The 26,029-nt window shown below is 47.0% G+C and overlaps 1 protein-coding gene across 1 annotated transcript in view; it reads right to left on the bottom strand.

Annotated features, from left to right (window-relative positions):
- CLPTM1 (CLPTM1 regulator of GABA type A receptor forward trafficking) overlaps window positions 1-26,029 on the bottom strand; it is a 667,007-nt gene that overhangs the window by 1,572 nt on the left and 639,406 nt on the right. The window lies entirely within an intron of this gene.

Raw genomic sequence — 26,029 nt, 5'->3', positions numbered from 1 at the left:
ATGGTAGCAGGGCTGAGAATTCTATTTTCAGAAGGCACAGGTTATTAACACATCATCAGGCCAATAATATCCCCAGAACCCTAAGCGCAAAGAGTCTTAAAACTGGGGCCCATCAAGAACAAAACATGGTCACGTTATTTTAGAGCAATCTTGAAATAGGATTTTTTAAAAAAAGACAATTGGAAAGTAGGATGCATTTGTTTAGTTAACTTGCAGAGTCAAAAATTGGTTGAAGGCATGCTTGAAATTCCATTCTTGGAATCCAGCCTTTAGTTTTTCTAAATAACCAGTCCATCTCACTCTCAGCCACATCCATGTAATTATTTGAAGCGAATGCAATGCCCAATTAAGCATACAAATGGTACATTGCATGACGGTTGAAACTAAAGCACTAAGTCAAATGTAAGTCACGGTTTTTGCAGCATCTATGCAGCCTCTGGCCTGTACAGAGTTACCTCCCTACTTTCGAAATTTAGAGGTAACTTACTTTGAGAAAAAATAAGTTTACCTTTATAACAGAAAAGCTTCTTAAATCCACAATTACTGGATGAAAACAAGCAAGTTATTAATGTGTGACAGACGTTTTATGAATTGTTCGCCAATGGGGAAGATCTTGGAATAAAGTTTTAGTTTAGATTTAAGTCCTTGGACCCGTTATGTTTCCTTAAGAATTCAGAGCACTGCAGAGATTGAAGGTTCACAAATTAAATAGGACTGCTTTAATTAAGCTCCATTCTTGATAGATGATCACGTATTTCAAAACATTGGGAGGATTATTTGCGAATGCAAGGATACCCATACTGCAAAGTTGAGGTTACCCTACTTTCCACAACATGGATTTTACTTCAATTCACAACCAGAGAAAATAATATCACGTATGATCTAAACGAGGAGAAGGGAGTTTGAGAAGTACACTACAGTAAAAATAATTGTGCCGGGTATCTCACCGCTAGAGTGGATCCCTAGTGCAGAAAGGTATTCTGACAGGGATGTAGTTACTGTAAGTAGTTATTGCTTGTGGTCCACGAAATGAGATCCATGACGTTGAGGTTGAGAATTTTATTGAAGGACCGAAGGTCTGCATGCCTTAATACCTTTTATTTTATGATATTAAGGTGCTTGGTGAGTGCTTCAGAAAAACAGCGGAAAGAAATATACATGTTGGAAACAAAAGTAAAATAAAGCAAGCATTGACATCGCCAATTAACCTGGCTTTGTTCAAGGTACAACATTTCTGTAACAAGCCTTCTACATTATACACCTATTGACTTTGCCAATCCTCATTGGCACACAGTAAAAAGATGCCTATTGGTGGAGACTAAAGGCATTTACTAACTCCCCAAACAAAGCGTGCTTGACCGGCAATGTAATGGGTATGTATTTGGTTTCTATAGCGCTTTCGCCAAAGCACTTATAAATAAGCGCTACAATAATAGGAGTGAAACATGAGTCATTTTACTAAAACTGATAAAATAAATTGACATTTAAAAGATCTCTTATTTAGTGTTAGTTTATAAAGTTGGAGTTTTCACACAGTTTAAGAAAAAAAACAACATTAGTACCTTTAAAAAAGGAACAATAGCTGAAATTTCACTGATAACATGATCAACACAGACAATTTCCAGAAAGTCTAACACTCTTACTAACATTGCAATTTCATTAGTATTTAAAATCCTAATCCAGAGGTTCTTTTTTCCCAGATGCAGATATGGCGACTTTTTTCTGACAGTGGACAATACTGGGCAGATTATGCATAAAAGTTTTGTCCTCACTCTTGCAGAATGGACACAAACACAGACCTCTTTGGACATTTCCCCCCCGATCCCCAAGACATCCATTGTCGAGAATAAGTTTTGTTTTAACCTTAATATTTGAAAGCGGATATCCCTAGAAGGATGTTTCCTCGAGTAAAGAGAGACATTAAAGTTTTTAAATGACCACCTAAAATGATCGTTAAAGCACTGAAAGGCCAACAACTCGGCCTGCAACTCGATCCAGGCGTATCTATAGAGCTTTACTTTGGTTCTATTTGGGTTTCCAGCCAGCTCCTCAGTGTTTTTTTTTTTTTAGAAGCAGCTCTCTACAGATTGGACCCCATTTATCCAATGCTCTACAAATCCCTTTCCCCATCATGGAATTAAGGAGGACAAAGAAGGATGCTGACGGGGGAACCAGGATTTTATATGTAATAGTCCCCACTCAATATAAGTCTGCATTGGGAGTTGGCCTAGTTCATGGAGAATTCCCGTGAGGGGAACTGCTTGCGGGAGGTGCAGGACCTTCTTCCACAATAGCGCTTCCAACTTGTCCCAGGGGATACTCCCATCATAGGTTTGCGCATCAAATACGAACCCTGTGAGAATGTTTTGCCTATATGGTTTGATTAGTGGAAGTGCCGAATACCGCCTGAATTTATAATAAAAATGCATCTCCTAGCCGCTAGGAATTTAGTTTTAAGGTCCCTCACTATGCCCATTTTCCCCTCCTTTGGTATACATTATAGAACCTACATATTTAAAGGAGTTTACCATTTCCATATTCTGCCCATATAAGAACCATTTGAATTTTTTCCACTTTGAACAGCCAACATTCAGGACCAAAACCTTTGATTTAACATGGAGGCCCTCAAGAAAACAGCAATGCTAGCCAGTGCCCGTTGCAAGCCAATTGGGGTCATGTCACAAATTACTATATCATCTGCAGTTTAGATATTGTAACTTTACTGATCCAAGCATTTGGGGAGTTCATCTGTCCCATTTCCCAGCATAGCACCATATCCTAAATGTCAAAATTAAACAGGAAAAGCGCATGGGCGCCCCCTTGTCGTAACCCTCGGTTGGTTTAAATCCAGACTGAGGAGGACCCATAAGCATCTAATCTGATCATTTTCGTCCCTGTGTGGAGGGCTTCTAGAATACTGATCAAAGGACGAGGACACCCGTTTGCATTTAGCTTTTCCCAGAGAACTGCCCTGCTGACATGGGCAAAGGATTTGCTTACAGATATAGGAAAGCCAGAAAAGCTGTTCTTCCTTGGTCTTTTACCTGGGAAGACAGGAGGGATAGAACAGAACTATTTAGGGATGTCCCTAGCCCCTTCTTAAAGCACAGACTGACAAGGATCCAAGTTGTTCGACTCTGCAGCCCAGGCTTGCAGTTCTTTCAAGAGTACCCTGGCAAGTATTTTGTTTGTGGAGTCCAACAAAGACATTGGACGGCACAGTAGAGGTAACAGGTGATCTCCCCCTTGAAAATTAGGACGATCAATGCTTGGCCCCATGACTTAGGTACTTCCTGCAGGACCAGAATGTTTGTCAACAGTAGTGACAGTACACCAGCCCACAACATCGGGTTGAATTTAAGAGTTAGGCTTGTTAAACAGTCTGGTCGAAGTGCATTAGATTTTTTGCTTGATTTGATCAAGAGGATATCATCTAAGTCCCATGAGAGTGCCCCCTCCCAGCCCAAATATGAATAAAGGGGCAGCAGAAAATCACTGTCTTTCGCATACAGCTCCTAAAAGTGCCTTTTCCATACCTCTTCCGAGATACCTTGGAGCTGTAAATACTGGATTAATCCATTGGGCTTAATAAGTTGACAAAACTTATTTGTGTTAGTTCCTGTCATGCAGCCCAGCATTCTCTGTGCATCATTAATGGCCATTAAGAATGTATGATCTCTCAGCCAATTCTTAAAATTCCTTTTCACGGCCGCGACATCCTTATGCCCATACTCAGACCTGCTTCTAGTGATATTTTTAATCAAGGCACGCATCTGTTTTTTTGCGGACCTGCACTTCGGCATCAAAGGTCTGAGTCTAACTCACTGACCTCGATCTTTGTGCCGGTTTCTTGGCTGGGACCAGGGCACCCAAAGTAGCGAAAATAAGTGGCTCGAAACCCCCTGGTGATCATCTCCTGTCGTTACACGCCCATGAATTGGAAATATGGACATCAAAATCCTGGTCCTATGTGAGCATTTTACTTCAGTTACAGGGATTTATCTCCAGTGCCATCCTGGGAGGCATATCGCCACCCAAACGAACCATAGGGATTTCGCAAATGATCATACAATGGTCACTTAATTCTGTCTGGGCTATCTCCAGCCTTAGACCAGTCTCAACAAGGTCAGTGGAGACAAAGAAGTAGTGCAGAGTAGAGCACAAAGTAGAGTTATGCAAAGTAAAGCGTGGCAGCACATGACCTACACAATTACCATTTAATAGTGCAAGGTCCCATGACTCCAATGCCTGCATTACCAGAACCCCCTATCTCGGAATACAGTGAAAGTTTCCATCTTATCTGGGGTCTGGTACCAATGATTTTGCCGGCACTCTGAGTTACAATCACCCAACACCATTAATGAGGCTCCTTCCTCTGGAATTTCATCCAACAAAAAGAATGAAATTTCAGAGAGTGCCTCCGCCATCCGCTCACGTGCCAGGTTTAAGTACACATTCACCAGGAGACATGTTTGTAATACCTTATGGTCGTAGACAGGCCACTCCAAGAGGACTGCAAGCATGTCATTTCTATTAAGATGTATTTGACGCATTTTCAGGACTAAACTACACTTAACCATCAAAAGTCCCCCACAGGACCGACTCGTCAAGCCTCGCTGGGCTTTAACAAACCTCAAATCGAACCCCTCCATAAGCAGGGTGTCCATCAACAGAGTTCCCTGTAAATAAATGATGTCAAAAGGTTTGAGCCTAGCCTGGTTCCACATGATGTTAGAGAACCCTCTGTAATTCCAAGATAGACTCTTACCCACCATCCATCACTCATCCCAGGCATTTCTTCCTCTGTCTTGGGGAGGGACGGTTGAGGTTTGACTCCAATCCCGAGCCCCTAGCACATGGTGTCTCAACCCACCCTTATCTTGCTTGTAATACAAGGGATCCATGTAATAATGTTGCCACAAAAATCTCGCCATGCAAAAATATCGCCGAAAAAGGGCAGTTTTTTGTGGCAACATTATTGCATGCGACACCCCCGCAACCACCCAAACCTTTTTTTTTCCTTTTTAAAAATTTTTTTTTGCCCCTGTCCCCATATATATGGTCACCCAAATAATATCGCCACAACATTTTCCTGGCGATATTTACGGCGACCATATATATGGGGATATTATTACCTGATACCAATACAAGGAGTCCCCTGAAGTACCATTTGATACCTCCGCCTTATACACAAAACCTTCCCTCTGCATTGATAAAGTTGGGGTAACAAAACACCCCCAATCAGCCATCTCAAATCCTATTGAGAAAAAAACACCCTCCTCCAGAATTGCATATTTCATAATTTGGGAGCGCGGGTGGATTTTCACAATGTCAAAACAACGATGATACAGAAATTCCACAATTATAATGTCCTCAGAGGTAACCAATCAGAGCTTTGGAATTTCAAATAGCAGATAAAGTATATATGGTCTATTTAAAGGAATCCTGTTGGAACTTTCAGTCAACTCAGTCAACTCAGGAACACAAAATTTACATCATTTAACAGTTTACCAGTTGTCAGCCATCATAACCTTTTGAGTTATCCCCTTTTAACAACTTTCTTTCCCTCCCTGTAAATGGAATTTGTACATCTTGTTGGTCTGGAAGGAACATGCTTTTTGCTAGGCCACATCTATTTTCATCAATAATGCCGAACAAGGGAAAAACATTCTTCAACACTACCTGTGGGAATCTTAGTGGGGTCACTAGTTCCCTGAGCTTCAGAGAATATTGGCTAGAGGATTGGGTTGTTTTGGGGCACTCACACTGCTTTACACGTACTCCTAGATGGAATTGCGTGCAACTTAATCCCCTTCAGTTTTGCAACATTAAGGTTCTTTAAGATGCAATATTTTTTGCTGCCGGACCCTGATTGCGGGATCAGTGTCTGATTTAACTGACATGCATGGGCCCCCCGTGTTTATGTTGATACTGTCGTCACATGGATAGACAGCGATGTGACTAAGGGTCCAGTGACAACTCCTCTCCATCAATTTGAACTCCAACCTGCCCTCCTTAGAGGGTGCTCTTACAGTTGGAGATCCATGACACTGACCCTTCAGCTCCTTTCCTCCTGCCCCTTTTGCTTGGAGACCACCTGAGCTGCATGAGAGGCCTCATGCTGCACATGTAGATAATGTATAAATGTACAAGTCCCCCTACTGTTTTGCTTAGTAGGCATCCTGCAGTTCTTAGATTTCTTTACCGCCTTTCCCTTGAATGGGGAAGGAGTGGCACTGCGTTCGGGGAACTGAGCCTCAATGTGGCTACTAAGACTATCCTGGGCCATTACATATCCAGCATCCAGGAGAGAAACTGAAGGGAGGCACTCCACGTTAGGGCAGACTACGCTAATGGGGAGAAACTCCACCTTATCTTTCCGCCAGTAGATCTGTTGACACTGCGGCCTTGTAAATGCTATTATAAAATCGCCTGAGGAAATCAACATTCCCCTGCGAGATCTTTCAGCTTCTGTCGAACCTTACACAATTCACAATGTAAGGACTCATAGCCCCTACCCATACAGTCCAATAACTGGGCCGGCACTGGGAATGATCATTCATCTATTAGTGCGGCGTATGGCACGGTTCTAAAGGACCTCTCCCCAAAAGTCATCTCAGGGCCAACACAGCCACTACCTTTTGCAGAGCAGACCTCTTCAGGTGATTAAGCAGCCAGTTTCTCCCGAGGCGTGCCATAACGAAACCATTTTTGAATGGGAGAACAGACCGCCTCAGCGAGCCCAATGCATGGAGCTTCTGGTTGATGTAACATGATTTCAGTAAAAACCTGTGAGTTAATCAGCGATTCAGGAATTTTCCACTGATTTGAAGTCCAGCGAGAGTCGAAAGGGCTTACCCAGTTCAGGAGAAAGCACCGGGGCCAACATAGAAACCCCAGACACCAGATCCTTCCCAACACCACATCCTGGATGTTCTCCTCCAGTCTAGTCAGTACTTGATCCAGTTTGCTAGTGGAACTATTTGTTTCACCTGGAAACTCCCGTGACTCTAGAATATCATCGGACGGTAGATTGAGGGACACTCCTCATTTTGCTGAGCCTCCAAGCCTAGACCGAATGCCCCACCCCGCCCCCAAGCAGGGTTTTCCCAAACTCCGGGGCCACGGCAGAGATTGCTGGCGAGTCCGCCTCGGGACTATACTTTTGTGTTGGGCTTACAAGCAAGTCAGCCGGGCCCAGTTTCACTGAATTAGCCGATGCCCAAGGCAAACCCTTGGAATTAGCTGAAGTGGATGAACCGTCATTCACGGGGGAGGAGAGTTGTAGAGTTATGCCTAGACTCCGCCCACACCCAACTTCTCAGAATTGCCACCATACTTAGAAAAGGATAAATGAACACCTACAAATCTGGTAGCAGGGTGCAAGATCCACACTCGGCAATGGTCACTCCAAACTGCAGCAGAACTAAATACGCACAGGTCAAAAGGGTGAGCCCTGCAGGCACTGTGCGCGGAGGGAAGGCAGCGCCAATAGAGTCACAGGGAGAGGAATCAAGACCTGCAGAGAGTTTAAACAGCAGGCTATGGCAGGCTATGCAACACCAGGAGACAAGTCCTCAGTGTCGGCACACTCCTGTACACAATAATGAGGGAGAGAATAAAGTGATCCAATAGAAAGTGGGAGTTGGTTCCAGTGCTTAGGTGCAAGGAGAACAAAGGAACGGAAATGGGACTGAGCACAGGGAGGACAAGGAACAGACGAGGATAAAATAAGATTGTGATCTGAGGGTAAGAGAATAAAAGGATCAAAGCAGAAAGATATGGGGCAGCGAGACAGACATTTAAAGAGAAGATATACAAAATGGAACAATAAAAGACATACAAAAGAGCCATCGAAAATGGACATAGCAGGGGTCATAGATGCAGAAGGAGAGATAGTAAGGAACAAGTTACTTATCTGTAACTGTTGTTCTCCAGCATGGGTCTGGCATGGATTCACATGCTCATTCCCCGTCAGGCCGGGAATCCTCGGTAAAGAAAAAATCACTATCAGTTTCGTTTCTAATCTATCTTTCTCAGTAGTAACCAATCACTGGTCTCTGGGTCATACTTCCCCCAGCCAATGACTGCCCTCTCCCTAAGCCCCGCCTCTGGCAGCCATCCTCAGATTTGGTAGCACGCAAAGTGGCAGTATGACCAAGTGAAGAGCCGGAGAGGGGTAGGAGGGAGGGTTCACATGTGAATCCATGCCAGACCAATGCTGGAGAACAACAGATACAGGTAAGTAACTTGTTCCTTCTCCAGCATGGGGTCTGGCATGGATTCACATGCTCATGAATATAAGAATATATAGCAGTACCCACATGCACAACCAACGGGAGGTGGCAAAGGCTCAACATTAAGCATTACATCAACAACTCAACATTAAGCAATTCTTACCTCCTCACCAGGCTCACCTTAGGCGAACAGGTTGCGCAGCACTGCTTGGCCGACCCTGGACTCCTCCCTGGAATCCCGGTCGACGCAGTAGAATCTCGTGAAGGTGTGCGTCGACTTCCACGTAGCAGCCCTGCAGATGTCCAGCAGGGGCACACAGACCAGAACGCCGTGGTAGCAGCGATGGCTCTGGTCGAATGGGCTCTCTGACGACCAGGCAATGGCCGGTTTGCCAACCGATGACGGTGCATGATGCAGCCGGAGAGCCATCTGGAAATGGAAGCCTTCGAGAGAGCCTTCACTTGGTTCACAGGTCCAAAGTTCACAAATAGCTGTGATGTATTCCGAAACTCTGTGCGGTCCACGTAGAACTTCAGCGCTCTAGCCACATCCAGCGAGGGCAAAGTCCTCTTGGCCGGCGACGGGAAGAAAACAAGTAACACCAAGGGATCGTTGAGGTGGAAGTCTGACGGCACCTTGGGTATAAAGGAGGGGTGCGTCCTCAGCACCACCCTCGTGTCGTGGAAAGTCAAGTATGGAGGCTTGCAGGATAGGGCCTGGATCATTCCCACTCGTCGAGCGGAGGTGATGGCCACAAGAAACGCAGTCTTCCACGACAGGAACTTCAACGGTGCCGAATGCAGGGGCTCGAATGGCGCCTCCATGAGCCTGGTCAGCACCACGTTGAGCTCCCACGCCGGGGCAGGGGCCTTCACCGGCGGGAACGATCGGAACAGTACCTTCTTCATAAATTCCTTCACCAGCCGATGGGACCACAAGGACGCCCGTCCTGTGGTTCTGGTGTATCGGGAGATCGCAGCCAGATGCATCTTGATGGAGGCGTGAGCCAGTCCAGCCTTGGCCAGCGACAGTAGGTACGGCAGCACTTGATGGGCCGTGATCCGCAGAGGGTTAATCTTCTGTGCACGGCACCAGACAGAACATCTTCCACCAATGTCCGTAGCACTTGAGAGTTGAGGACGCCCTGGCTTTTGCAAGGACCTCTTTGCAGTCAGCCGGGATATCGTACCCTCCAAACTCGAGTGCTGCAGGAGCCAGGCCTGCAAGTTCAGCGACTCCGGGTCGTGATGAAGTATGGCGCCTCCTTCTCTGGAGAGTTCTCCGGCAGCTTGACTGGTGGGGACGCTGATAAGTCCAGAAGGTCCGGGAACCAGATCTGCCTCAGCCACGCCGGTGCGACGAGGATCATCCTGCACCAGGACCTCTTGAGCTGGTTGACGAGTCGGAGCAGCAATGACAACAGAGGGTACGCGTATAGGAACAGGCCGTCCCAGGGGAATGAGAAAGCATCGCCCATGCTCCTCAGCTGGGGAAACCTGCTGGCGTACCTCTGGCACTTGGAGTTCATCGCCGTCACGAACAGGTCGATCCACGGTCCACCCTCCCCCCCCCTCCCCCATCGTCAGAAGAGTCGATTCACTTGATCCCGACGTAGTTCCCACTCGTGGCAGGCACGAGCGTAGCTCCCTGCTGAGTGAGTCGGCGATGGTGTTCTTTATCTCTGCCAGATGAAAGGGCACCAGAAACATCCCTTGGGCGACGGCCCAATGCCACAGATCCTGGGCTTCCTTGGAGAGGGCTGGGGATCTAGTTCCTCCCTGCTTCCGAATGTAGAACATCGTGGTGGTGTTGTCGGTGAAGATTCTCACCACCTTGCCCTTGAGGGACGGGAGAAAGGACCCGAGGGCCCAGAACACTGCACGGAGCTCCAGGATGTTGATGTGGAGCGTCTTCTCCTCCGGGAGCCAAAGGCCTCTCGCGTGAAGTTCTCCGGTTTGCGCTCCCCACCCTTCTAGGGAGGCATCCGTCACCGTTATCTGGTGGGATGGGGTCTGAAAGTCTGTGCCTGCCGTCAGATGAGCGCGGGTGCCCCACCACCGGATCGCTCGTCGGAAGGTCTCGTCGACCAGGATCCTGTCCTCGAAGCTGCCTGTTGCTTGGATCCAGCGGGAGTCGAACTCTTGCAGAGGGCGCATCCTAAGCCTGCACAGGCGCACAAGATATATGCAGGAGGACATCATCCCGAGGAGGGACTTGATAGACCTCACCCTGGCCACGTTCGTGGCCAGCAGACGCTGCCCCTTGCCCAGGATGGTCTTCGTCCTTTCCTCCGAAGTCGAGGCCAGACGCGCCACTGTGTCGAGCTTGGCTCCCAGAAACAGAGCGACTTGCGACGGGACCAGGTGGGATTTGGGAAAGTTGATGGAGAATCCCAGGTCGGTGAGCAGCTGGACGGTCTTTGCTGTGTGATCCATGGCCAGCTCCCTTGTCCTTGCTCGGATGAGCCAGTCGTCCAGGTAGGGGTAGACGTGGATCCCCTGCAGGCGCAGCCGCGCGGCCACCGGTGCGAGGCACTTGGTGAACACCCTGGGTGCCGACTTCAATCCGAACGGGAGGGCCTTGAACTGGTAGTGCCGTCCTTGGACCACGAACCTGAGGAACTTTCGGTGTCCTTTCTGAATGGGGATGTGGAAGTACGCATCCTCCAAATCCAACGACAGTCCCAGCACGTGCTGGAGGGTGACCATCCGGAACTTCTGTGCCTTGATGTACTTGTTCAGTCGTCGCAGGTCCAGGATGGGGCACCATCCTCCAGTCTTCTTTTTCACTAGGAAGTACCTTGAGTATACTCCAGAGCCTCTTCGGGACGAGCTCGATGGCACCTTTTTTGAGCAACGCCCTTACCTCCAATAGCAGTTGAGGGATGTGATTTTCCTTCCTGACCACGGGTGGAATGCGGGGGCACTTATTTTAGAAATTCGAGAGCGTGCCCCTGGGCCAGGGCATCCAGCACCCAACGGTCAGTGGAGATGGACTCCCACACACTGACGAACTTCGCCAGCCGGCCTCCCACCGGGGTGCTTCGGTGGGGGCCCGACCCTGCTGTCGGTTCAATCTTGCTTGGAGGACGCCTTGCCGCCTTGGCCTCCCTGGTGACGACGGCGGGGCCCACCCGACTTGCCTCGTCCTCTATAGGCTTCCTGTGACGAGGAGCGGGCCGCTTGGCGGTACGTAGAGGAGCCACCGCCGAATCCCTTGGAGGCACCCTGCTTGCCTCCGGTGCTCCGAAAGGACGGCCTTCGTTGCTGGAGAACGCCTAAGGCCCTAGCTGTCTGCGTGTCCGCCTTGATGGCTTGGAGGGACTCATCCACCATTTTCCCAAACAGGTAGTTCCCGTCGAATGGCATGTCCAACACCTTGGCATGTACATCCTGGCGGAAATCCGTTGCCTTGAGCCAACCTCGTCGTCTAAGGCAAATGCCGTTGCCTAGCTGACGGAAACCGGTGTCGGCAATGTCTGTTGCCACCGTAATGGCGTGGTCCGACGCCACTTCGCCTTCTTGCAAGATCTCCAGGGCCTCGCCCCTCTTGTCATCTGGTAGGAAGTCCAACAGGGGAGCGATCTTGTACCATAACTCTGTCGTAGCGGGCCACGATCGCGAGGGCGTTGGCCGCCTTAATCGTTGTTGCCGCCGAGATAACTCGTCCCATTGCGTCCGGCTCCTTCCCTTCACCGTCAGGCGGGGAAGTTGAGGTTGAGACCGATGCGCCCCCCCCACCCCCGCTTTCTTCTTGGCCGCCGCTGAGACGACCGAGTCGGCAGTCGGTTGTGCCCTAAGGCACAAAGGGGCCGGGTCGGGGACCCGGTACTTCTTCTCGTACCGATCCCTCTTGGCAGACATCGTTGACGGGTTCTTGAGAAGGGTGAGACCCTCGTCCCAGATGTCATCCAGCAGAGGCACGGCGAGGACTGCCTTCCTTTTGGCCTCGCGCCGTTGGTAAAGGAAACCTTCCTTCTCTTCGGGGCAGAGCTGAAACAGCTTGGATGCCCTGGCAATCATTGCATGGAAAGATCTGATCGCGTCGGACGGGTGGGCCCGGGCTGGCGATGGGCGCTCCGTCCCGTCGTCACCGCCGTCGGTACCCGTCGTGGCCGTGTCTGTTCCCGTGTCATCCCCAGGGACGGGGGACGCGGGTAAAGGCTGAGCAGGCCGTGAGGGCTGAGAAGGCGGGGCTGGATGGATCAGTCTTCTCTTGTTCGGGGGGCTTCCCACCGGGCCCGGTTCTGGTTCCTCCGTCGAGCCTGGTTCCAGATCCTCCGTCGTGGTAAGGGCAATCTCGTCCTTATCTCCGAACATAAGGATTGTATTGCCAACAAAATGGCTGCCGCTCCGGAAGCGACGGTTGACTAGGACCCTCGCCAGTGCCGCCGTCACCCTCGTCGGGATCCTTCCCGTGGGGACGGGCCTCTGACGCCCTCGTCGAGGCCCTCTAAGACTTCTACCAGCTCCTCCTCAGATGTTGTGTCCGTGTCCACAATGGCCACCGCCCCCCCCCTCTTTTTCCGCCGGGGTCTTCGCGGGGGTCTTTTCGATGGGTATGAAAGAGGCTTCCCTCCGCGGAGGCAGGGAGACTCTGGGCCCCGAGGTCGCCTCCACTGTTGTAGCCTCCACAGACTGCACCAGGGCCGCCGCGACTCCCTCGATAGAGGCCTTGGCCGGGTGAATCAAGGCCTTCACCGCCTTAGGCGTGCTTGAGGCCTTAACCTTGGGGGGAGGGTCACCGCCTCGCTCCCCCTCAGCCGAATCCTTCGAGATCGACCGGGGCCTCTCCAGAAGCTTACCCGGGTTCTCGGATTTCCTCTTCCCCGAACCAGAGCGTTGGCTCGTGGTCGATGGTGCCGAGGAAGGCGCGCCCTACCTGGCAGCCAAAGAGCCCGACCGTTCGGCGCTCGCAGTGCTTTGCCTTCTGTTGGGCCCCCGTCACCTCACAAGACTTAGAAGACCGCTCGGACTTCTTCTTCTCACCTGACGGACTCCTTCCTTCCAGCCAGTTGGAGAGATGAAGGTGTCGGTCCCTGATGGTCCGTTCCGACATGTTCCTGCAAAACGCGCAGTCCTTCTCCATGTGCGTTTTGTCCTCATGAAGGCAGTAGAGACATTTCGAATGCTTGTCCTCCTTGAACACATTCTGTAGCTGGCATCCAGGGCAAACCCCGAACAGCTTTCCGGGCGTCGAGCTTCCTTTCTCCTGGGCCATGTTCGGGTAGGCCGCAGAAACTTCTGTAATCCCCCAAGAAGCGTACCAAATCTGAGGATGGCTGCCAGAGGCGGGGCTTAGGGAGAGGGCAGTCATTGGCTGGGGGCAGTATGACCCAGAGACCAGTGATTGGTTACTACTGAGAAAGACAGCTCAGAAACAAAACTGATACTGATGTTTTTCTTTACCGAGGATTCCCGGCCTGACGGGGAATGAGCATGTGAATCCATGCCAGACCCCATGCTGGAGAAATATTAAGACAAATAAGAGGTGTTGCAGATAGAACGCAGATGAGGCAGTTAGTTTTCAGGAAGACCAAGAGGAAGAGCCAAGCAGTAATGAGACATGCTTTCTGGAAGTTAAACAATTCAAAATAGCGCATCTTGGCAACAGTAGAACTGAGTAGAGAAAGAGCGCAGAATCAAAGATTGCGCCAAAATGAGAAGAAGGGGTCAATGTAAGCAAATGGAGGCAGAGCATGGTAAAAGGAAAGAAAATAACCTGCGTCTTGGAGGCCTCAATATGGAGGGTTCCATGTCACTACAAAGAATGTATTTGCTGCGTGGGTCTTTGCGCCACAATAAATGGGGAGTCCCCTCCCTCATTGCCAGGTTCTACCCCCTTCACCTCACCTTCCCATTGAACGTCTCCAGTTGCTGATCTGCTTTTCTCAGTTCCGCTTCAGTCAGGTATGTCAGCCCCCCTTTATGGCCCAAATCCGCCTCCTACACACACTGCCGTACACACACCCTATGCGCACCTCTCCGGGCTTCAGCCCTTTGTCATGATGCAAGTGTGGTATGGAAAACACCTGCATTGCACTTGCAGCACGGCAAAGACATGCCACCAGATGGAGATTGGTGACAGACATCCATGACTGAACAGCAATTAGACAAGTGGCGAGCGTGGAATGAATAGACTCTGAAAGAAGAAAAAGAAAAGGATTTGGGTGTCATTGGCATAGATGTGGTAAGAGAAAACAAATTACTAATAGAGGATAAGGGAATGGAGTTGAGAGAAGAGGAAACGGCCAAGAACAGAAAATGGGAGACTGTAACGGCTCATGAGAGAGCAGACCAGCAAGGCCTGGCCACAGAAGAGAGATTAATGAAATACTTGATCAAAGGAACGTCTACGAACTGCTGTAAAATCAAACTATGTGGGAGTGTTTTTCCCACGCAGAAAGCAGAATTAAAGCACATAATTGGATGCTAGCTATGTGGTGTGTAACCATGAGAAATGCCCCTCCTTTGTTGCCATTAAGGCCTTTGTAGAAATGAACTCGGCACGTCTGTCGTGCTTATAAATGAGCATTTTCAAACGATCTTTGATAAACTGAATTAAATATTTAGCTTGCTATAATAAAATATCAAATACATTGAATTACAAAACCTAGAACATGTAAAACAAGCAGTCCATTGTTGAGCTGTTGAGCTACATACTATTATAGGGGTATGTTGTGAAAATATTAAGTGGCATTTTAGTCAGGTTTTCTGTGTAGTTCAGAATTCATCAATTATTTGCTGGTCATTTCAAACAAGTTACGGGCAAGACGATAAACTACATATTAACATTTATCTATCAAATGATTTAAAAGCAAAATAAGTGGCAGACAATTCTGATTTTCTGTCTCTGCCCAAAATCAGGGAAAGTCAAACAAGTGTTTTTCCCATCATTAATGTTTAAATTTGTTATTAAAATGTAAAAACACACACCTCCAGCTTATTTGAATTAAAACTCCTATGCAACAAGTGATCCTGTATTAAGAACAAACTGGACAATAAACCCATGGTGGCTCACTATGTGCAAACACATTCCCACACTGATCTGTTCTGGTTTATTAACCAAACTGTCCCACAACCCCCACGTGGAGGGAATAGGGGCCTACTTCTTACCAAAAGTGAACAAAAATGGATTTATAATCTAAAAACAGTTAAACGAGGTCTAAATTCGGCGGTCGAATGGTCACTATTTCTATGACCTTTTACATAACTGATGAATTAACAAATGATAGATATGTCAAGGATATAGTGTGTAAGATGAAGATTAACATCACCGTCAATGGCTCATCATTCGTTTTGTGGAACACAGGTTGTTGCCCGTGTAAGTCGACCGACCATTTTTCTGGAATAGAGAGGTATGTTCCATGGATGAGTCCCCTTTTTCCTTTAAATAGACTAATGTTCAGGACTTCCTCCAGTAAATACATCAAACATGAGTTTTGAAAAGTGATCTTTCCTCTTTACTATAAGAACACCTTTTTTAAGAACACTTTTGACCTGGTCAAGTTACATGCACTTATAATCATGACGGCGACGGGATAGATATCAATATCCCGTGCCCCACCGTTTCCTTTTCATCAGTAAGACAATATGTATTATTAAATATTTTGTCTCCTGCAGCAGACTAGTAGTTCTGTCTTTTAATAATGCTGATGGCGAGTAAAATTTCATAAAACTAATCTGACTCGAACAGGTGGCTCCCTCCTTTTAAAAAACATGACGGAAGCCATTAAACCAAAAGCATGTAACAATTTGCTACACCATCTTCAACCATGTTATTCTCCACTCTGAGTGATCACACACAGGGTTTAGTAGCCGTTCCAAGAGGACAGCCGAAGTTATCCAGTATTGTGCAAACTAGTGTAGAACGCAACGTAATGCGTGTCCATTCCCACCTCACTTCCTGTTACATCGGAAAGAAAAACAAACACACGGCGTGAATCAACAGACTCATTACCTCCGGTGGCTTCGAGGTCGGCTCAAAGATATAGACAGGTAAACTGTTCAAGATTAAAGTATAGTTCACAAAGACCTCAGATTTGTAATCTGAAACGAAGAAAAATGTAGTAAGGCGGAGGCATCATATGTTTTATCACCTACTAGATACTGAAAAGCTTCAGCTCTCATGTTTTTTTCATGACTGAGGGTTGCTTAAGACTTCTGAGGCTGTACACGCGCTGCCTTTTTCACATATAACAAAGACAATGGGCCTCATTACACGGAAGGCGGTGAGCCATGGCGCTATTAGCGCCATGGCTCTTCCGGTAAAATACCGGCACCGCCTTGGCGGAAAGGGGATTTACCGCCCCATTCCAAGGTTGGTGGGGCGGTAAATCCCCCTTCCGCCATTGCCCTTCCCCATTCCCATTTCTGCCCCATAGGGCTCTATGGGAATGGGGAAGGCGCTAATTACGGCACCGCAATTTTGCGGTGCCGTAATTAGCTCCGAGGTCCCTTAGCGGGTTGGTTTTTAACGCCTGCAAAAAGCAGGCGTTAAAGCACCAACCCGCTAAGGGACCTCGTAGTAAGGTGGTAATGGTTAACGGTCACCGTTACCATTAACGGTGGCCGTTAACCATTACCGCCTTCTGTGTAATGAGGCCCAATATATCCAAAAGACAGCAGAATTTACAACAGCGGCCCGTATTCTTCCTGCCTAGAACAATAAAGGTACTTTAATACATATTACAATGAATTGACGAAATGAACAGGAATAATAGTAAGACAGAAGGTAAAAGTACCTTTTCTCTCCTGTCTTTTATAAGGTTGCCAATACAGGGTCTAGAAAAATAGTATCAGCACCCAATAGTTTCCTCTACGAAGGTTGTTGCCTTAAAACTATGACCATCAAGGAGACACAACCGTTTCTGTAGTCATCAATCAGGATTACTGAAGGCACAAGGTATTTAATAACGTTTTTCTTTCTCCCCCTGTGTCTGAGGTAGCTTTGTCTCTTCACACCTCTCTTATCTTGTGATATAATAGAAAGAGAATAGCTCTACACTTTGCACCTAGAATGGGAAATTTATTTCTTGATTTATTTCTCGTCCTGTTTGACTCTTGGAAGAGGCTTTCTTGGAAATCATAAGTGCTGAAGGTTCTACACAATTTTAAATAAAAGAAGATTTGCTCATCTTACACAAGATTGATTTAATTCTATAAAGAGGAGCTAAAACTGAAAACCAGCCTTTAAAGATGAAATAAGAGTAAAGAAATAGAAAACTAACGAAGACATTCTCTGTTACTTTGCTACAGGAATATTCACTTCTGCAATACATTGAACTGTGAAAAAAGTCTGAAGTGTGAACAAATCATTTGCATCTCCAAAGGGCGGAAAATCTATAGTCCACGCTCTATTCACCAATTTGTTTTTTCATAATTACTAAGGTTGGTGTCCAACACAAGCCTATGTCATCACAGAAACTTTAAATTTGAAAATGTTATCCATACTATGAAGTCACACTTTTGAACCCATATCCTTTTATTATTTACAGTGGGTTGAAAACCGAAATAGCTACGAACATTCTACAAGTATTCGATACAAGTTAATTATATACATATTGTTCTCGCTATCCTGAAGACGGCTACACTAATAAACTTTTGGCGACATTGCCTGATCTGTTATTTTGCCATTAGCCAAAACATATGTCGACCATCACTAGAGCTTGAGATTTCCGAACAGCTCCCTCTTGACAGAGTGTTGTCTTCTGAATAATACTGCTCTGCCTCCTTTTGTGAAATGAACATTATCCTGCAAAATACACATAAGCATTTACTAAGCCCACTTTTGTTAAAAATGTTTTAAAGTTATGCGTTGTACCTTTAATCCTCTGAAATGATCCTGTTAATTGCTTCAGTTACTTTTAACTGTGTTGAAAATTGAATAAAACTAAAATATTTCTCGACTTTTTTCCACATTTTCTTACATTGTGGTTTGGATATTTGTGATTCATCATGTAGGTTCAAACACTTTTATTCTCCTTGGGTACCAGGAATCTTTTCCCTCAAAAATGTAGGCTATTGTTGTACCTATATTTTAGTACGTGACATTGACTTGTGAAGTTACACCCACCTTAAAATTTTGAAGTCAAGAGACCGGGTAATTGCCTTCCTTATGTTTTTTCTTTTCATGTATCTGACCGCAAAAGGCTCTCCCCTAAAGAAAATAGGGTTGTCCCAATTTCTTTATACCTTCGTCTCACACAGTATGGCTGCATCACTTCTTACCCAACAGCTTTGATTAATTATTATTTGAAAAGTTTGATGAACTTGTTCAAACATTCTTATTTTTAAATCATTTAATAAAGTGGTGCCCACCCTTTTCTCCAGTTTGTGGAATTACCTTGTGCCGTTTTTGGTGCTTCCTGTCTTGGAAGTGCGGTTTTCTTCAATTAAGAGTTGACCACAACTCCTTTGTGTAGGCCTTGCAGCTTGTGCACCATAAGGTAGGCTCCCCTTGAGCTCCTGTGTTTCTTCAAGAACCACTGACTGGTTAACCAACTTTTCCTCTGAAGATATTCATTAGAACTGGAACTGTCAATTTGACTTTGGCTGTCCTTGTTTCCCAAAGGTTCATCTTCTGATCCTATTGGCTTTGGCACTGCTGGTTTCTCCATAGGGTTTAGTTGTGAACACTTTTATTGCTAGAAAACAGACTACCTATATTCCTCTGGGAGAGTATTTGTTACTAACAAATGCTACTCAGTGTTCTACCTAACTTTAAAACCTTCCCTCCCATCTAAATTTTGCAAGGTGATTTATAAGTGCAGATACTGACCTTAATTGACGTCACTCTGTGCGCTGGATATGTAAAGCATAGAAAAAGTTACTCACCTACATTATTGTTTCTTATATTAACTGATTCCATTTCACATTGAATGTTATTAGTAGCTGCTGCATTTTAGATTGGTTTGTGTGCCTTTGTATATATGCAATACATTACGTAATCGTATTTCTGGTGCTTGGATCTGCTTAGATTCACATGCTCTGCATAGTCCGACATCTAGTGGAAGTTGCAGAGTATTACAAGATTTGTTTTAGAAACCCAAATACTGATGTCTACGCGGCGTGATTAGTAATACTAACCCTAGTGTGACGTGTACAGTACCCATGGTCCTTCACGTGTCGAGGTCCCTCAGATTGTTTCTGACATGAGGTTGCATGAAGTATAGCTTGAGTACAGATGTTGTAAAGCAGAAACAGTGATAACCCAGAAAACATCCATGCGCCTTCTACTCCAGTAGGGGAGGAAGGGTGGGCGCATGTGAATCTAAGCAGATACAAGCAACAAAAAATACGATTACGGTAAGTAATGTATCCCTTGTGGAACTTGTAAATCTGCTTAGATCACATGCTCTGCATAGATTAGCGAGTAGTATCTGGAGAAGGAGGTGTTAAGTTAGAAGGTACAGCTGCAAAGATGTTTTAGAACCGCTTGTCCCACCTGTGAATCCGCTTTAGAATGTGCATCAATGCAGTAATGCTGTGTGAACTTATGAATGGAACTCTATGTAGCAGCTTTGCAGATGGCGTCCAGAGGGATGTTTGAAATTAAAGCTAAGGTAGCCCCTGTAACTCTGGTACAGTGTGCCCTTGGGGTAAAAGGTAGAACCTTTTTGGATAGGGAATAGCAGAATTGTATGCATTCGACTATCCATCTGGAGATGGCGTTTTTTGATATGTAATCGCCTTCTCTACCAGGCACTATGGAAACAAAGTTGGCCTGTTTTCCTTAGGGGTTGTGTTTTGTTCATATGGTACAGACCGCCCTTCGTACATTCAGTGTATGGAGGCTTCTTTCTGCTGAGCTTGATGGATTTTGAAAGAAGGTGGGATGTTCTATGGATTGGTTTACATGGAACTTTGAAATGAACTTCGGTGAAAACCTAGGGTGAGAACAGAGGACAACCATGTCCTTGTGTATAATGAAAAAGGGTACTTGTATGGACAAAGCTTGTAGCTCACTGACTCGTTTTATGCAGGTGATAGCTACCAGGAATGCAGTCTTATAGGTAAGATGATTTAGGCTGGCTATGTGCATAGGCTCAAGGGTTGGACCCATAAGCTTGGAGAGTACAATATTGAGATCTCAACACGGGGGAGGGTTGGAAATTGGCGGAATAGAGCCCCATTACCCCTTCCAGGAACGCCTTAATGACAGGGACTTTCTACCAGGACACCTTGTTCTGTGAAGTGGTGTAAGCCGATGGGGCCGCCAGGTGCACCTTTAAAGGAATTAAATATTAGGCCGGAGGCTAGTAAGAAAAAAAGCATGTAGTGTAGAATGTTAGCTGGAGAACATTCTAATGGGTTTAATGATTGTGATGTGCACAAGATCACAAACCCTTTCCACTTATTAAAAAAGAAGTGCCTGGTGTTGGGTTTCCGTGCCTCGAAGGATATCCATATACCTTTGTGGAAGGTTTAAGTGGCCAAACTCTATGACTTCAGGAGCCAAGCTGGAAAGTTCATTGATTCTGGGCGTAGGGTTGCCCCTTTGTGTTGTGTAAACTTGTTGTACGGGCACAGGAGCTTGATTGGGTCGCACATCGCCAGTTTGAGCAGAAGTGGAAAACAAGGCTGTCTCGCCCGCATAGGAGCAACCAGGATCAGTGTTACTTGTTCCTGGTGCATCTTGTGCACTGTCCTGCTCAGCAGTGGTGTCAGGGGAAAAGCGTAAGCAAGTTTCCCAGACCAGGGCGTTCCCCTTGGTCCCTGGTTGGGGAAACCTGGATGCGTAGTCTGTGCATTGTGCATTTTGCTTTGCGGCAAACAAGTCTAGTGGGGGTGATCCCAAAGTGAGAATATTCGGTCTAGGATATCTCGGGTGAGTTGCGACTTGTGTTCTTCTGGCAGTGGGTGTCTGCCAGAGAATTGAGTTCCCCTGGAACGTGTTGAAATGTTAGGAACATGTTCCACTTGAGTGCCCACTTCCATATTTCTTTGGGAAAGCTTGGACAGACTTAGAGAGTGTGTGCCTCCCTGCCTGTTGAGACAGAACATGGCCGTGGTGCGGTCTGAGGACCTGCACCGTCTGACCCTGTAGCTGCTGCTGAAAGGCCTGAAGAGCTTTGAGGACTGCCAAGCGCTCCAGGGAGTTATGTCTCTGGGCAGTAGCGGGTGGCCACTGTCCGTGCGCTGTGTGGTGGAGGTAGTGCACCCCCAACCGGTGAGAGGCGTCTGTAGTTAGGATTGCTTGGGCTGGTGAAGCACAAAAAGGTTTTCCTTTTAACAGGTTGTCCTTGGACCACCAGCGAGGAGCCTGAACCAGGGTTAGTGAAACAACCACTAGATCGCTCCACTGTCCACTTGCCCGAGACCACTGTTTCGCTAACCATTCCTGCATTTAACACATGCACGCGTGAGGAACCAAGTAAATGCAAGAGGCCATCATCCCTAGCAGGTGCACTGCTTTGCGTACCGTTATCTCATGACCAACTTTGCATTGAGGTACCTGCAACAGCATATTTTGTACTCTCTCGTTTCAGGGGAATGCCAGTTCCTCCTTTGCGTTTAGGATAGCCCCCAGAAACTGTTTTATTTGGCTGGGGACTAGACTAGATTTTTTCATCGTTGATAGAGAAACCCAGATTGAAAAGTAGGCTTATTGTCTTTTGCGTATTCAACTTGCAAATTTGAGGAGATTCTCCAGCTGTTAAGCAACGTTTGAATGCAGTACCCTCTGGGAACACTACAAACAGCTATGACTACAGGTATAGGCAACTCAACCTTTGGTGTAAGCTTGAACTACACAGTTTTGGTGGCGTGTTGAGCAGCCAGGCTTAACTCAAGAGGGGAAATGTGAGCTGTAGTGGAGTTACACAAAGATTCACAGTTACAGGTATTCAAATGCATGCTTACACTCAAGGTTTCTTGCATAAACAATTATTTATTAATTTATCAGTTATAAAGCCTTCTTTAGAAAGGAACAATATACTAGTAACATACAAGTACTTCAATACTGTACACTCGGTTTCTGAATCAGACAAGACCCTTTTGGGATGGCCTACAGACACAACCTACACCCCCAGGTGACTTCAATAACAAGGGTGTTGGGGACATTAATATCTTACTGTTGGCATTCAGAACACTCAAAAAGTTGGTAAACGACAAAGGTTATTAGAACACAAGAAATTACAAATATTCATAAGCAGGGCAAATACTTTCAGATATCAGTTAGAAGAGTCATTCAATTCAATAGGCTAAGCCAAAGTCAATAGACAAAAGTCTTTGTATAGGATGCAGCACTTCAGGTAAGTACATGGAAAGGTCTTTGCACATGTTCTTGGGAGTCTGATGAAAAAGAAAAATGTAGGGCCACAAGCCGATTAGGCTTGTGAGTTGTGGAAGTCACAAACACTTCTACCGTAAGAGGCAAGTTCTCTTAGGCTTATTTTACAGTACCTTGGTAAAGCTTGGTAAAGAAGAAAAGGATGCAGCTGATAACCTCTGTTCACTGTTCCTGTGCCTCGGTCGTGGGGACAAGAGGGAGGACGTCAGGGGACTCCTGCACTGCACTGGGACTGTCAAAACTGGCAAACGGCAAACTTCACTTTCAGTGGCCGTTTCGCGTTTCAGCCCCTTGCGGTACAGCAAATAGCAATAAGCGTGGTTCCTTGCTGTCACAGTGAACTGTCCTTGCTTCTGGGGTCCCACACTTTGCTGAGGTGGTTCAGGCTTAGTCAGTCCTGCTCGGTGGAAGTCCAGGGGATCTTCCAAAAGCTTCAGGCCAGCTTAAAAGGAACGCTGACAATCTGGTGTCCCTCTCCCTGGCTATACGGTTTCCTGCAGCAACTCAACCAGCTCCGAGATGGGTGTCCAAGTGGCTTACTTTGGAGTTGATCGGTCCCACCAACTCAAAAAGGGAGAAGTCGTCCTTGCAGGGGCTTCTTTGTCGATGCAAACTTGGCAAGTGGTCACTGCAGCAGGGCTTCACCGGGCAAACCAACAGTCCAGGAGTTGCAGCAGGCGTCCTCTTCAAGCTCTTCTTCGGTTCCTTCGTCCAGTGGTCGACTCTGCCTTCCAAGCCAAAAGACTCGCCTTTTATTCAGTTCTCTCCTATTCATTCAAGCCTAGCTGTCACTCACCCAGCAGGGTGGCTGTCCTTGCCGGACAGTCGGCCAGCCAATCACCACAGAGCGCATTTGGGTCTCCTAGAAAACTAAGCACAGGGCGTTTCGGGCACCTCCCTCACTTCCTGCCTACTCCAGACACTCGGGCGCAAGAGGCGGGTTTCTCTCAGAAACCCTGCGAAAGGTGAAATGAACAAAGACCAAACCTGGGTTGGCGCGCAGAGAAACTCTAGAAGGACATTCCCACAAAGACCGGGCGAAAAAAGAAGACTGGGCACCATTTTAGCAAAGATGGCTGGATGCCATTTTGAAAAAGATGGCTCCTGTGATTACTTTAGCGGAGCCGCGAACGGTTGCGGTAAATGCAAACCAAGGTAGTTCAAAATGAATCCACTGCCACCAGCCAGCCAATTGAGGAAAGGGTAACATAAAAAATGTTACATGAGCATTTACTAAGTAACCCCTCCAGCACTCTTTTGTAAGATAGCATTGTACTTGCTGGAACCAGCACACCATAAGTAAAGTCAATTTCGCTTTACTGCTCTGGGAAACCGTAGTTGATCCCGGAGAAGGTATGAAGGTATGAAGGATCCCGGACCTTGGGACACCTGGAAGACTCTGTTCCACTGCACTCACTGAAGGTGCTTTGGGACACAGTTTTAAATGATGCCTATGGAGTTGGTTAGACTCCATAACTAAAAAGAAACACAGAAAACACATTGAATTGAAAAGTTCAAAGTCCCAAAGTTTAGCAAAAGAGCTGGAGGGCTCTAAGGTGGGACGAATTGGCACATTTCTGGGAATTCTCCCTAACATGGGAGCATGGTAAGGTATTTTTTTGGCACAAGGAAGTACGTTGAATAAATACCCTTGTTTACCCGGTTTGCCGGGACGATTTCTATTGCGGCCTTCGAGCAGCGCCTTCATCTCCTCCAACAGTATGGCTTCTTCTACTGTTAGTTTCTTTTGTCTTGGCAGGTGGTATGGTGGTTTCTGAAGCAGCTCGATGCAGTACCCGCCTGCCAGGGTGGACAACACCCACTTGTCTGATGTTATCCCCTCATGCGTGGGTGAATTGAGTGATTCAGCCTCCTAATGGAGTGGCATGGGAGGGTACCTGAAACGGTTGTCATTGTTTGGGAGGGGCTGAGCCTCTCCCAGGTAAAGTTCTGCCTCTACCTCCGCCTCTTTTATTCCCTCTTTGAAAGCTCAAAGAGGATCCATGGCCTTGAGACTGGTAACAGGATGAGGACTGTCCTCCCTGGGAGTAGCCTGAGGAACTGTCCAGTCTGGCCCTGAAATCTCTTCGAGTTTGGGGAACTCTGATGGGAATAAGGTCCGTTAGCTGGCCAAGGGACTTCAGAGTGTCATACTTGTCCTTGGCACTCTTTAGGGGGTCCTCTACGGCCTTACCAAATAGTATGTTTGGCTCTATTGGCATGTTGAGGAGGGATGCTTGGGTCTCTAGCTTAAACCCTGACTGCCTAAGCCAGTCATGCCGCTTAATGAGCATCCCTTCCGCTATAATACGTCCTGCGTTATCCGTCGCATCAAGGTTGTTTTTAGGATGCAGCTTGAGATCAGTTTGCCTTCTGATACAGTCTTAAGCAGTTGAGCCCTTAGTGGTTCTGGGATGGCTTCTTAGTTGTTCCAGCTCATCCCATTTGTGGCATCTGTAACTAGCTAACAGTGTCGTATTGTTAGCGATTCTTTTCTGTTACGTTGCAGAGGAAGCGACTTTTCTCCCAAACGTATACACCTTTTTACTCTCCTTGTCTGGCGGGGCTTCTGCCAACGCCAGCGGAGTGCCTGCCCTTTTTCTGGTGGTGGTAACTACCAGGGAATCTGGTCTGAGCTGGCCCATAATGTACAGGGGGGTCCGTGGGCGCGGGCCTGAAAAGTTTTTCTATCCTTAGGTTGACCGCCCTTGTAAGATTAGGTGTTTTGGAAGGTTGAATAAGTCTCTGGACTGACTGCAGGAGAGGTATGAGTTGTGTGGCTGCCTTCCTGTCCCCCAGGATGTCTTTCACAAAGTACTTATCGACTTGTGTCTCCTGAAAGTCAATGTTAAAATGTTGCGCCGCCTTCTGTAACAACTTGTTGTACTGGAGTTGGTCAACTGGCGAGTATGCAACCGGCTGGTCCCGATGGTCTGTTCTATGTAAATGTCATTGTAGTACTGGTCTTGGTCCTGGCTATAGAGGTCCCCCTGAACCCTGCTTGGTCGTCATGATATGAGTCCTGAGGTGGGTGTTGGTAATAAGTCTCTTGGGAAGCTGAGGCCGGAATGCCTAGAGCGGAGGTGCTCGGCTGTGGCTCAAGGAGAGACATTTTGGCAGGGGGTGGCTATGTTGATGCCCCCGGCTATGAGGCATCAAGTGCCGTTATTTGATCGGGGTGTTTGTTCAAGAACTTCACGAAACAGGACATTCTCCCTAAAATTGTATGAAATTGTTGTAGTGTAAAATGACATTCTGTTGGGAAGCCTGAGATGACAGGGCCCGAGGGAGGAGAGGACGGGGGAAAGAGTGGCATCTTTAGCAAGGGAGGGCTTTGGGGGAATGGTATCCTTATGGCACATAGCCCCAGAGAGGTAAGGGAGTAAAAACCTCTGTTGTGGTGACATTGGGTGTGAGGGGCGCCAAAATTGTGTTTTCGGCGACCTTGCCTTTAGTAGTGAAGCGCTAATGTGTTTTTTAATTAACCCTTGTATTTTCT

Source organism: Ambystoma mexicanum, chromosome 2p, assembly GCF_040938575.1.
Source record: "Ambystoma mexicanum isolate Mex_15411 chromosome 2p, UKY_AmexF1_1, whole genome shotgun sequence".
NCBI lineage: Eukaryota > Metazoa > Chordata > Amphibia > Caudata > Ambystomatidae > Ambystoma > Ambystoma mexicanum.
This window is presented reverse-complemented; position numbering and strand designations above follow the sequence as displayed.